Here is a 9,800-nt window from a genome sequence, read left to right as displayed (position 1 = left end):
GTGTACTTCTTCTAGAACTTCCTTTGTGTTGGAAGTCGGCACACATTTTAACAATGGTATTGAAATCCCTCTTTTGTATAGAGTATTGTTTATCATAATGTAGTATTGTGCCTCCCATTTTAACCTCTTTGCCTCCTTTTTCTCTGTGGGGAGTGTTTCTATTTTGAGGTAATTAATTATGGGAGTCATCCATCCTTAATCCTGACCTGTTATGGCTAGGACTTTTTCTTCTTCCGAGATTGATGGGTTCTGCAGAATTTCTTGGATGAGGCTTCTATTGTTGCCCCCTGATTTGGTGCTGGCTAGTTTTGAGAGTGCGTCAGCTCGGGCATTCTGTTATCGGGGTATGTGACGGACCTCATATTCTCCGAGTTGTCCGAGCTGTTCCTTAGTTTTATCCAAGTACTTTTTCATGGTGGGATCTTTGGCTTGGTAGCTCCCTGTTATTTGTGAAGTGACTACTTGTGAGTCACTGAAGATGATAAGCTTTTGAGCTCCAACCTCCCTAGCCAGCTTCAAACCAGCTAGAAGTGCCTCATATTCTGCTTGGTTGTTTGAGGCAGGGAACCCGAATTTGAGGGAGAGTTCGATTTGGGTTCTTTGGTCACTTTCAATTATCACACCCGCACCGCTTCCAGTTTTATTTGAGGAACCGTCCACGTAGAGATTCCATTCTGTGGGGATTTTCGGTGTGTCTGTAAATTCTGCAATGAAGTCGGTCAGGTATTGTGATTTGATGGCTGTTCGAGCTTCGTATTGAAGGTTAAATTCGGACAACTCGACTGCCCATTGCGAGATTCTGCCTGCTAGGTCTGTTTTCTACAAAATCCCTTTTAGGTCAAATTTTTCTATTTTTTGGTAGTTCAGCTCGGATCCTTGTAATGCTTTACTGATGAAGTATACGGGTTGTTGCCCACTGTCGTTTTCTCGAACTAGTGCTGAGGTTACTGCCCGACTTCCTACCGCGAGGTACAATATGAGTGGTTCTCCTTCCCGTGGCCGAGTTAGGATAGGTGGCTGTCCCAGGAATCTTTCAAAATATTGGAAGGCTTGCTCGCACTCCATTGTCCATTCAAACTTCTTTCCCTTTCTTAGAGTGGCGTAGAAGGGAAGAGATCTTATTGCCGATCCGGCTAGAAATCTGGACAAGGCTGCTGATGAGCGGATAATTTATACGCTTTTTAGCATTATTATTAGGTACTTTTTAGTATGATCTAGTTACTTTTAGGGATGTTTTCATTGGTTTTTATGCTAAATTTATATTTCTGGACTTTACTATGAGTTTGTGTATTTTTCTGTGATTTCAGGTAATTTCTGGCTGAAATTGAGGCACCTGAGCAAAACTCTGATAAGGAGGCTGACAAAGGACTGCTGATGCTGTTGGAATCTGAACTCCCTACACTCGAAATGGATTTTTTGGAGCTACAGAACTCCAAATGGCACGCTCTCAACGGCGTTTGAAAGTAGACATCCAGAGATTTCCGGAAATATATAATAGTTCATACTTTATTCGTGATTAGATGACGTAAACTGGTGCTCAATGCTAGTTCCATGTTGCATTCTGGAGTTAAACGCCAGAAACACATCACGAACCAGAGTTGAACGCCCAAAACACGTTACAACTTGAGATTCAATTCCAGGAGAAGCCTCAGCTCGTGGATAGATCAAGTTCAGCCCAAGCACACACCAAGTGGGCCCCGGAAGTGGATTTATGCATCAATTACTTACTTTTGTAAACCTTAGTAACTAGTTTAGTATAAATAGAACTTTTTACTATTGTATTTTCATCTTTGGTCTCAGTTTTATTTTATTATCCATCTTAGGAGACTATTGATCACGTTCGGGGGCTGGCCATTTGGCCATGCCTGAACCTTCATCACTTATGTATTTTCAACGGTGGAGTTTCTACACACCATAGATTAAGGGTGTGGAGCTCTGCTGTACCTCGAGTTTCAATGCAATTACTACTATTTTCTATTCAATTCGACTTATTCTTATTCTAAGATATTCGTTGCACTTCAACATGATGAATGTGATGATTCGTGACACTCATCATCATTCTCACTTATGAACGCATGACTGACAACCACTTCCGTTCTACCTTAGACCAGGCGCATATCTCTTGGATTCCTTAATCAGAATCTTTGTGGTATAAGCTAGAATTGATGGCAGCATTCATGGAAATCCGGAAAGTCTAACCTTGTCTGTGGTATTCCGAGTAGGATTCTGAAATTGAATGACTGTGACGAGCTTCAAAATCGCGATTGCTGGGCGCGATGACAAACGCAAAAGAATCAAGGGATTCTATTCCAATATGATCGAGAACCAACAGATGATTAGCCGTGATGTGACAGAGCACTTGGACCATTTTCACTGAGAGGATGGGATGTAGCCATTGACAACGGTGATGCCCTACATACAGCTTGCCATAAAAAGGAGTGACAAAGATTGGATAAAAGCAGTAGGAAAGTAGAGATTCGGAAGGAACACAACACCTCCATACACTTATCTGAAATTCCCATCATTGAATTACATGAGTAACTTTATCTTTTATTTTCTGTTTATTATTTATTATTATTCGAAAACCCAATAATCAATTATTATCCGCCTGACTGAGATTTACAAGGTGACCATAGCTTGCTTCATACCAACAATTTCTGTGGGATCGACCCTTACTTATGTAAGGTATTACTTGGACGACCCAGTACACTTGCTGGTTAGTTGTGCGGAGTTGTGACAAAGTGTGATTTATGTTTGAGAGCACCAAGTCTTTGGAGCCATTGTTGATGATCAAAATTTCGTCCACCAAGTTTTTAGCACTGTTGCCGGGGATTGTTCGAGTATGGACAATTGACGGTTCATCTTGTTGCTCAGATTAGGTAATTTTCTTTTTATTTTCTTTTCAAAAAAAAAGAGTTTTCAAAAATTTGTCTTTATTTTTGTTTTTCTAAAGAATATTTTCGAAAAAAATAATAAAATACACAAAAAATCATAAAATCATAAAAAATAAAAAAAATATTTTGTGTTTCTTGTTTGAGTTTTGAGTCAATTTTTAAGTTTGGTGTCAACTGCATATTCATATTGTTCTTGCATTTTTTTCGAAAAAACTCATGCATTCATGGTGTTCTTCATGATCTTCAAGTTGTTCTTGGTAAGTCTTCTTGTTTGATCTTGATATTTTCTTGTTTTGTATTTTTTGTTGTTTATCATATGCATTTTTCGTTTGTTAGTGTCCATGCATTAAAGATTTCTAAGTTTGGTGCTTGCATGTTTTCTTTGCATCAAAAATTTTTCAAAAATATGTTCTTGATGTTCATCATGATCTTCAAAGTGTTCTTGGTGTTCATCTTGACATTCATAGTGTTCTTGCACGCATCATGTGTTTTGATCCAAAATTTTCATGTTTTGGGTCATTTTTGTATTTTTCTCTCTCATCATAAAAAAATTCAAAAAAAATATTTTCCTTAATTTTCTCATAATTTTCGAAAATTTGAGTTGACTTAGTCAAAAATTTTTAAAATTAGTTGTTTCTTACAAGTCAAGTCAAATTTTCAATTTTAAAAATCTTATCTTTTCAAAATCTTTTTCAAAAATCATATCTTTTTATTTTTTTTTTACTATTTTTCGAAAATTCTTTAAAATATTTTTTTTCAAAAACCTTTTTCTTAATTTTATCTTTCTTTTCGAAAAAATATGCTAACAATTAATGTGATTGGTTCAAAAAATTTGAAATTTGTTACTTTCTTGTTAAGAAAGATTCAATCTTTAAATTCTAGAATCTTATCTTTTAGTTTCTTGTTAGTTAAGTAATTAATTTTAACTTTAAAAATTAAATCTATCTTATCCTATCTTTTATATCATATCTTTTTTTTTAAATTTTATCTTTTTCAAAAATTTGATTTTAAAATATCTTATCTAACTTCTTATCTTCTTATCTTTTCAAATTTGATTTTCAAATCTTTTTCAACTAACTATTTGACTTTTTGTTTGTTTTTTATCTTTTTCAAAACCACCTAACTACTTTTCCCTCTCTACTTTTCGAAAATATCTCATTCCTTTTTCAAAAATTCTTTTTAATTAACTAATTGTTTTAAATTTTAATTTTAATTCTATCTCATCTTTAATTTTCGTAAATCATTAACTCCTTTTCAAAATTAATTTTCTAATTCTCTCTCTCATCTTATTCTATTTATTTATTTATTTACTAACACTTCTCTTCACCTCTCTTCATCTCCAATCACTACCTCTATCCTTACCCTTGTGTTTGGATTATTCCTTCTTCTTAATCCTTATCCACTTTCTTCCTCTACTAATAATAAGGATCCTCTTTACTGTGACATAGAGGATTCCTCTTCCTTTTCTTTTTCTCTTCTCTTTCATACGAGCAGGAACAAGGAAAAAGGCACTCTTGTTGAAGCTGATCCTGAACTTGAAAGGACTCTGAAGAGGAAACTAAGAGAAGCTAAATTACAATAATCCAGAGACAACCTTTCTGAAATTTTCGAACAAGAGAAGGAGATGGCAACTGAACCCAACAACAATAATGCAAGCAGGATGCTTGGTGATTTTACTAAACCCACGTCCAAGTTTGATGGAAGAAGCATCTCAATTCTTGCCATTGGAGCAAACAATTTTGAGCTGAAACCTCAATTAGTTAATGCAACAGAACTGCAAGTTTCATGGACTTCCATCTGAAGATCCTTACCAGTTTTTAACTGAGTTCTTGCAGATTTATGAGACTGTTAAGATGAATGGAGTAGATCCTGAAGTCTACAGGCTCATGCTTTTCCCTTTTGCTGTAAGAGATAGAGCTAGAACATGGTTGGACTCACAACCTAAAGATAGCCTGGACTCTTGGGATAAGCTGGTCACAGCCTTCTTGGATAAATTCTTTCCTTCTCAAAAGCTGAGCAAGCTTAGAGTGGATGTTCAGACCTTCAAGCAAAAAAATGGTGAATCCCTCTATGAAGCTTGGGAAAGATACAAGAAGATGACCAAAAAGTGTCCTTCTAACATGTTTTCAGAATGGACCATACTAGATATATTCTGTTATGGTCTATCTGAGTTTTCCAAGATGTCATTGGACCATTCTGCAGGTGGATCCATTCACCTAAAGAAAACGCCTGCAGAAGCTCAAGAACTTATTGATATGGTTGCAAATAACCAACTCATGTACACTTCTGAGAAGAATTCCGTGACTAATGGGACGCCTCAGAGGAAGGGAGTTCTTGAAATTGATGCTCTGAATGCCATATTGGCATAGAACAAAGTGTTGACTCAGCAAGTCAACATGATCTCTCAAAGTCTGAATGGATGGCAAAATGCATCCAACAGTACTAAAGAGACAGCTTCTGAAGAAGCTTATGATCCTGAGAACCCTGCAATGGCAGAGGTAAATTACATGGGTGAACCTTATGAAAACACCTATAATTCATCATGGAGAAATCATCCGAATTTCTCATGGAAGGATCAACAAAAGCCTCAACAAGGCTTCAATAATGGTGGAAGAAATAGGCTCAGCAATATCAAGCCTTATCCATCATCTTCTCAGCAACAGATAGAGAATTATGAACAGAATACATCTAACTTAGCAAACTTAGTCTCTGATTTGTCTAAGGCCACTTTAAGTTTCATGAATGAAACAAGGTCCTCCATCAGAAATCTAGAGGCACAAGTAGGCCAGCTGAGTAAGAAAATCACTGAAACCCTTCTTAGTACTCTCCCAAGCAATACTGAAGAAAATCCAAAAAGAGAGTGCAAAGCCATTGATATAATCAATATGGCCGAATGCAAGGAGGAGAAAAAGGACGCGAATCCCAATGAGGAAGATCTCATGGGACGTCTCTCAAGCAGGAAGGAGTTCCCTATTGAGGATCCAAAGGAATCTGAGGCTCATATAGAGACCATAGAGATTCCATTAAATCTCCTTCTGCCATTCATGAGCTCTAAAGATTATTCTTCCTCTGAAGAGGATGAAGATGTAACTGGAGAGCAAGTTACTCAATATCTAGGAGCCATCATGAAGCTGAATGCCAAGTTATTTGGTAATGAGACTTGGAAAGGTGAACCTCCCTTGCTCATTAGTGAACTTGATACATGGGTTCAGCAAACTTTACCTCAAAAGAAACAAGATCCTGGAAAATTCTTAATACCTTGTACCATAGGCACCATGACCTGTGAAAAAGCTCTGTGTGACCTAGGGTCAGGCATAAATCTTATGCCACTCTCTGTAATGGAGAAGCTGGGGATCATTGAGGTACATCCTGCCTTATTCTCATTACAATTGGCAGACAAGTCAGTAAGACAAGCTTATGGATTAGTAGAGGATGTGTTGGTAAAGGTTAAAGGCCTTTACAGTCCTGCTGATTTCATAATCTTAGACACTAGGAAGGAGGAGGATGAATGCATCATCCTTGGAAGACCTTTCCTAGCCACAGTAGAAGCTGTGATAGATGTTAACAGAGGAGAACTAGTCCTTCAATTGAATGGGGACTACCTTGTGTTTAAGACCCAAGGGTGCTCTTCTATAAACATGGGAAAGAGGCACAGTAAGCTTCTCTCAATACAGAGTCAAACAGAGCCCGCACAATCAAACTCTAAGTTTGGTATTGGGAGGCCACAACCAAACTCTAAGTTTGGTGTTGAACCCCCATATCCAAACTCTAAGTTTGGTGTTGGGAGTCCACAACATTGACCTGATCACCTTTGTGGCTCCAAGAGAGCCCACTGTTAAGCTAGTGACATTAAAAGAGCGCTTGTTGGGAGGCAACCCAATTTTTATTTATCTAATTTTATTTTTTATTTTACTGTGATTTTGTGTTTTATTAGGTTCATGATAATGTGGAGTCACAAAAAAAAATATTAAAATTAAAAACAGAATCAAAACAGCAGAAGAAAAATCACACCCTGGAGGAAGGACTTACTGGCGTTTAAACGCCAGTAAGAAGCATCTGGCTGGCGTTCAATGCCAGAACAGAGCATGGATCTGGCGTTGAATGCTAGAAACAAGCAACATCCCGGCGTTCAAACGCCAGGAATACACCCTGAGGAGAGCTGGCACTGAACGCCAGAAACAAGCATGGACCTGGCGTTAAACGCCAGAAACATTCTGCACATGGGCGTTGAACGCCCAGAACATGCATCACTTCGGCGTTTAAATGCCAGAATTGCATGGAAAGGCATTTTACATGCCTAATTGGTGCAGGGATGTAAATCCTTGACACCTCAGGATCTGTGGACCCCACAGGATCCCCACCTACCATATTCTCCCCTCTTCTCAACATTCATCCTCTCTTCCCCAAAAACCCTTCACCAATCACCTCAATCTCTCTTCCCAATTACCCCTTTCACCACTCACATCCATCCACTCTTCCCCATAAACCCCACTGATGAGCGGATAATTTGTACGCTTTTTGGCATTGTTTTTAGTATGTTTTTAGTATGATCTAGTTAGTTTTTAGTATATTTTTATTAGTTTTTAGTTAAAATTCACTTTTCTGGACTTTACTATGAGTTTGTGTGTTTTTCTATTATTTCAGGTATTTTCTGGCTGAAATTGAGGGACCTGAGCAAAAATCTGATTCAGAGACTAAAAAGGACTGCAGATGCTGTTGGATTCTGACCTCTCTGCACTCGAAGTGGATTTTCTGGAGCTACAGAAACCCAATTGGCGCGCTCTCAACGGCGTTGGAAAGTAGACATCCTGGGCTTTCCAGCAATATATGATAGTCTATACTTTGCCCAAGATTTGATGGCCCAAACCGGCGTTCAAAATCACCCTCAGAAATCCCAGCGTTAAACGCCGGAACTGGCACCAAAATGGGAGTTAAACGCCCAAACTGGCATAAAAGCCGGCGTTTAACTCCAGGAAGAGTCTCTACACGAAAATGCTTCAATGCTCAGCCCAAGCACACACCAAGTGGACCCGGAAGTGGATTTTTATGTCATTTACTCATCTCTGTACACCCTAGGCTACTAGTTTTCTATAAGTAGGACATTATACTATTGTATTTTCATCTTGGTTCTTCTGGTTCCCTCTCTGGGACCGAAGCCAATGATCACTCTTGTTCTTATGTATTTTCAACGGTGGAGTTTCTACACACCATAGATTAAGGTGTGGAGCTCTGCTGTACCTCGAGTATTAATGCAATTACTATTGTTCTTCTATTCAATTCCGCTTGTTCTTGTTCTAAGATATCACTTGTTCTTCAACTTGATGAATGTGATGATCCGTGACACTCATCATCATTCTCACCTATGAACGTGTGATTGACAACCACCTCCGTTCTACCTTCGATTGGGTGAATATCTCTTGGATTCCTGATACACGATGCATGGTTGATCGCCTGACAACCGAGTGCTCGCCTGACAAACGAGCCAGCCATTCCGTGAGATCAGAGTCTTCGTGGTATAGGCTAGAACTGATGGCGGCATTCAAGAGAATCCGGAAGGTCTAACCTTGTCTGTGGTATTCTGAGTAGGATTCAATGATTGAATGACTGTGACGTGCTTCAAATTCCTGAGGGCGGGGCGTTAGTGACAGACGCAAAAGAATCACTGGATTCTATTCCGGCCTGATCGAGAACCGACAGATGGATAGTCGTGCCGTGACAGGGTGCGTTGAACATTTCCACTGAGAGGATGGGAGGTAGCCACTGACAACGGTGAAACCCTTGCTTAAGCTTGCCATGGAAGGGAGTAAGAAGGATTGGATGAAGACAGTAGGAAAGCAGAGAGACGGAAGGGAAAGCATCTTCATACGCTTATCTGAAATTCCTACCAATGAATTACATAAGTATCTCTATCTTTATCTTTATGTTTTATTCGTATATCATCATTCATATCCATTTGAGTCTGCCTGACTAAGATTTACAAGGTGACCATAGCTTGCTTCATACCAACAATCTCTGTGGGATCGACCCTTACTCGCATAAGGTTTATTACTTGGACGACCCAGTACACTTGCTGGTTAGTTGTGCGAAGTTGTGTTTATGCCATGGTATTGAACACCAAGTTTTTGGATTCATTACCCGGGATTATTTGATTTGTGAAAAGTATTGATCACAATTTCGTGCACCACCCACCTACCTTCAAATTCAAATTTCTTTCCCACCCAAACCCACCCTAAATAGCCGAACCTACCCCATCTCCTCTCCCTATATAAACCCCTCCATTCTCCTTAATTTTCACACAACACAAACCTCTCTTCTCCTTCTTGGCCGAATACAGCTCTCCCCCTCTCCTCTATATTTTCTTCTCCTTCTTCTCTTCTTTCATCTCTTGCTCGAGGGTGAGCAATATTCTAAGTTTGGTGTGGTAAAAGCATAGCTTTTTGTTTTTCCATAACCATTGATGGCACCTAAGGCCGGAGAATCCTCTAGAAAAGGGAAAGGGAAGACAAAAGCTTCCACCTCCGAGTCATGGGAGATGGAAAGATTCATCTCCAAAGCCCATCAAGACCACTTCTATGATGTTGTAGCCAAGAAGAAGGTGATCCCCGAAGTCCCTTTCAAAGAAGAGGTTGGGAAGTTCTAACCAACCCCATCCAACAAGTCGGAATCTTAATGGTTCAAGAGTTCTATGCCAATGCATGAATCACTAGGAACCATGATCAAAGTAAGAACCCGAACCCAAAGAATTATCTTACAATGGTTCGGGGGAAATACTTAGATTTTAGTCCGGAAAATGTGAGGTTGGCGTTCAACTTGCCCATGATGCAAAGAGAAGCACGCCCCTACACTAGAAGGGTCAACTTTAATCAAAGGTTAGACCAAGTCCTTATGGACATATGTGTGGAAGGA

General features: G+C 39.1%; 1 non-coding gene across 1 annotated transcript; it reads right to left on the bottom strand.

Moving 5' to 3' along the window:
* Positions 1-4,912: 4,912 nt before the first annotated feature.
* On the bottom strand, positions 4,913-5,016 carry LOC112700088 (small nucleolar RNA R71). Its single transcript, XR_003153010.1, has one exon. It is a non-coding gene; the product is annotated as a small nucleolar RNA R71 (small nucleolar RNA).
* Positions 5,017-9,800: the final 4,784 nt, after the last annotated feature.

The sequence above is a fragment of the Arachis hypogaea genome, chromosome 6 (assembly GCF_003086295.3).
Source record: "Arachis hypogaea cultivar Tifrunner chromosome 6, arahy.Tifrunner.gnm2.J5K5, whole genome shotgun sequence".
In the NCBI taxonomy this organism is placed as follows: domain Eukaryota; kingdom Viridiplantae; phylum Streptophyta; class Magnoliopsida; order Fabales; family Fabaceae; genus Arachis; species Arachis hypogaea.
This window is presented reverse-complemented; position numbering and strand designations above follow the sequence as displayed.